Source organism: Pteropus alecto, unplaced genomic scaffold (assembly GCF_000325575.1).
Source record: "Pteropus alecto unplaced genomic scaffold, ASM32557v1 scaffold45, whole genome shotgun sequence".
NCBI lineage: Eukaryota > Metazoa > Chordata > Mammalia > Chiroptera > Pteropodidae > Pteropus > Pteropus alecto.
In genome coordinates, this window is record NW_006442491.1 from 8,719,558 (window position 1) to 8,723,848 (window position 4,291).

The 4,291-nt window shown below is 39.3% G+C and overlaps 1 protein-coding gene across 1 annotated transcript in view; it reads right to left on the reverse strand.

The window, feature by feature from the left end:
- SPTLC3 (serine palmitoyltransferase long chain base subunit 3) overlaps positions 1-4,291 on the reverse strand; it is a 148,947-nt gene that overhangs the window by 26,728 nt on the left and 117,928 nt on the right. The gene's annotated exons all lie outside the window — the stretch shown is intronic.

A 4,291-nucleotide genomic window follows, 5' to 3' on the forward strand; every position in this document is an offset into this window, starting at 1 on the left:
CATAGACCACATCATGAAAAGCCTTGAAGGCCAGTCTGGACTTTACAGTGAGTAAAATGGGAAGCAATTAAAAGTTCTGAGTGTAGGGTGATATGGTCTAAGTTACATTAAACAAATAATGTTGGCTTCCACATGGAGAGCAAGAGCAGAAGTTAGGAGGCTATTATAGGAGGTTACTCCAATAATCCAGGTGAGACCTGATAGAGGTAGGGATAGAGTTGGTGAGAAATGATCAGATTCTGGATACATGTTAAAGGAAGTGCTGCAGAATTTACTGATTGATTAGGTCTAAAGTATGAGAGAAAGGGACAGTGCCAAGATGGGTAAAAACTATTGGAAAATTTGGAGAAGGAAGAAAAGAAACCAGATGAATTAAAAATAACAATAATAACTTTTACTGAGAACTTATCATGCTATGCTAAATTCGTTCTCTATATTATATCATTGAATTCTCCCTACAATCTAATTTATAATGAAGGAACTAAAGAGGGTAGGCACCTTACTCATGGAGCAAATGGTGGTAGGCCAGGGACTGGGTCCCATGCAGTCTGATTACAGACCACATACCCTTAATCCGCCGCACTATACAACCTCTATTGTCTCTGAGAAATGAAAGGTTACCCAGGGTCGGGGAAAGAGAGGGTTAGGGAGGCAGGGCCAAAATTGAAAAATATGCATCGAAGATTTTAATAACTGACAACTGTTGACAATGCTTTCTGTAGGGGTGTCATCGGCATGGTTTGGGGCTCACCCTCTGTGGCTGCTTGTGCCATGACTGTCTAAATGAAGAAAATGACTGAGTTGCAATCTTTCTGAACCTCTTTAAAAGTGATGTCAATCACCAAGGGATCCTGATCACTGAAGGATCTCCTCAGCGGCCACAACTGGTAAAGAACTGATTCCCAGTCCTATGAGATAAATATCCCCTCAATCTTGTTTAGCATAAACATTGACACTGAAATCGAGTAGGCCAGTGAGATGGAAGTTGAGTCATGACGTATTTATTAAGCTGAGCACAGGCTTTGACACTCAGAAGAACACCAGATTAATTCAAGACACATTCTAGCCCTTAAGGGGTTTACGGCATTGGTTTAGCTGGTGGACCACCCAACCTCCATTAGGACGGAGAAACGAAATCTTCACTTTGGGCTCATTGTGCTGCACAGAATGACAGGCCTAGAGATGAAAAGGGCCTCGGTGCATGTGGAATGCATGCGTGGCAGGCCTGCAGCCCCTCAGCCTGTGTGCATTAACCCCAAGAACAGCCTGGCTGCAGAGTGAAGGTGGCTGTTTGTGCATAAACACTGTCATTTCACTGGGACTGCTATTTCATCTTTGAACCTTGGCTTCAAAGGAACACTGACCTTATTCCTGTAGCTTGCTTTTCTTTGAAGCATATGGCTTTGCATTGCAGATTAAAGTGAAGACATTCATCAAGGAAGAGATCTGGCCAACCGGCTCCCCAAACCCAACCCGAAACAAAGCCTTGAAAGGCTACAATCACAGTAGTGGTGGAGTGGGCCAAGAATGAAGGCTCGAAGCAGACCCTTTTTTCAAATCCTGTAAGCCAGCTCCAGCATGACATAGTGCATCCCTTTGAGCTTTGGGCAACTTTACCCTGAGAGTCAATCTATCTCAGAAGAGAGGGGTGAGTTAACACAATATTCTCAACCTGTCCTGTTCATTTTATTTAAAGCAGGCATTGTTGTAAATGAGGCCAGCATGATCATTCAGTGTGTGCCTTTGAATTCTTCAAAAGACGTGTCAGGCAGAACCATCTGAAACTTGGCTGATGATTCTGTCAATTTTCTTTCCTACTACCTTCTTTTGTTCATTCCTTTGAAAAGAAACTGTTCTCACTTTCTCTCTGGTTCTCCTGTCTTGGATCTAAGAAAACAGACTGTCCACATAGTCTTCTCTGCTATCTATCTATCTATCTATCTATCTATCTATCTATCTATCTATCTATCTATCTATCTATCATCTATCTATCTATCTATCATCTATTTATTTCCTCTTTAAAGATGGCAAGAGGAGTGAAGTGGAAAACTAATTGAGAGGTTAAAAATAATAAGCAAATAATTCTTAACTACAAGGCTAAGAGAAAGAACGAAGGGAAATATCTCCTACCTCAGAGGAAGAAAAATTAATCATAGATGACTATCGAAGGAGAAATGATCATATATTTAATGTAATTTTTATGCAGATCTTCAACCATGATCAGATACACAGAATGAGTTCTGTCTGGGATGAAGTGGTAAAGCAATCCAGAGGAAGGAAGGAAATAATTGTCAAGGTGGGTACATGTAAATTATTTTATTCAGAGAACATATACACTGAAGGATATAAGAAATTAGTAATCCTTATTAAGGCATACGCTAATTTTCAGAATAACTTTTTCCTAGTTATTCATTTTTGAAATAAGACCAAAGGATAATTATGGTCATTATAGAATAATTCATTTAATTTACATTTTAGCATAATTCTCAAATAATTGTTTTTCATTAAGAAATACATGAAGTTCAGGAAGATCATTAATATGGCTTCATTTGAAGCCCATGGTTCCAGATCAGTTTTTTCGCACAACCTGACAGGTCATGTGGGAATACAACTCTATGTCTAGCTTCAGTTTTAAAAGGTTGAAAAATACCCACTTATCTATCTCATATCCAATCCCTTAATTTACTACACCCCCCACATTTGAGTACAGCCATATGACTAGTTTTGGCCAATGGACTGTAAACAAGGGGATAAGTGTGACTTCTGGGCAGATGCTCTTTTTCTTTCTCTCATGGAGACTATGGGAGCCATGGACTGAGATGGCCAAGCCTCAAGTTAGCAGCAGCCTGAATCACTGCCTGCATGGAGGGAAAGTGTGCAGAGAGTTTTCTGATTTGTATCAGAAATGAAACAAGCAAGAAATAAAACCTAATTCTGTTAAACCACTGAGATTTTTAAGGTTTATTTGTTATGGTGGCATAACTTAACTTATCCTGACTAATCTAGAACCTTGGAGGACATTTAGTCCTACCTCACTTCTAGCACAAAAATCCTCCAACAGCAGGCCTGAGACCTGGTCCGAATACTTCTTGAACATTTTAGGAATAACAGCAAATAACATAGCGAGCAACTATATGATATATACTATGTAATTGTTTTCAGACAAAATTTTAAGTACTTTATATGTCTTAATTTGTCTAATTCTTATAGAAACCTATCTTATCAATATTATTTTCCTCATTTATGGCTGGAGGAACTGAAGCACAGAGAAGTAACTTGCTCAGAGTTAAACAGACAAGTTAAGTCACTTGCCTAAGGCCACACAGCAAGTAAGTAGTATCCCAGGAATCAAATCCAAGCAGCTGTTTTCAGTCTATGCCCTTATCTGTTGCATTATGTGTCTTCCCTGGATTGAATTTTAATTTCCTTTTTACACAGACTGTTTGATAAGACATAGAATCATAAAACTGGAAAGACAAGGCTAGAAGGGACCTTAGAGATCAATCAATCACTGCATTTTACATGGAGGAACAAAAATCACGCTGCAAACCATTTTCCTGCTTTAGTGAAAAAGGTCTATCTTGAAGGTTTTCAAACTTGTGACTTAGGGAACACTAGAGCTCAGTAGAAAGGTCTCAGGGCCATCCCTTTGGAGGTTGATGGAGACATTACTTCAACTAGACTAGCCCTGTTCTAATCTATTTTATGCAGTGGGCTTCTGAGTAAAATTCATATGTTAATATTCTGCTGCTTTAATACAATTGAAAAATCATGGCCCTCCCAGACTTCTACTGAAATCTTAGGCTTGTAAGTTTGCATGAAACAATGGAGGGCTTTGTGTTAGCTGGTAAGAGGGGTGGGATTCATGGATTATTTAGACCGGTGGCCAGTTCTGGGGCTAGGATAATTCGCTACTTCCATAAATGCACTCACTAAATTGTGTGGCAGCAAGAACTGCCTTATTTATCACTGGATCTGCACTGGGATATGTAGTAGAAGCTATATAAACTATATCTGGAAGATAGAAGAAAAGTTCCAAGAGCTCTTGAAACAATTTTTCAAAAAGAAGATTAAGCTCATTTGAATTGAGGAAGGTAGCACACCTTGGCTATGGTAACCCTATGTCAAAGAAATGGCTATCATTGTGTGTGTTTTGTCCATATATCCCCAAATAGCCAGTGGTGGATTTCTTCTCCCATTAAATGAAAGAAAGAAAAGAAAGAAAGAAAGGAAGGAAGGAAGGAAGGAAGGAAGGAAGGAAGGAAGGAAGGAAGGAAGGAAGAAAGGAAGG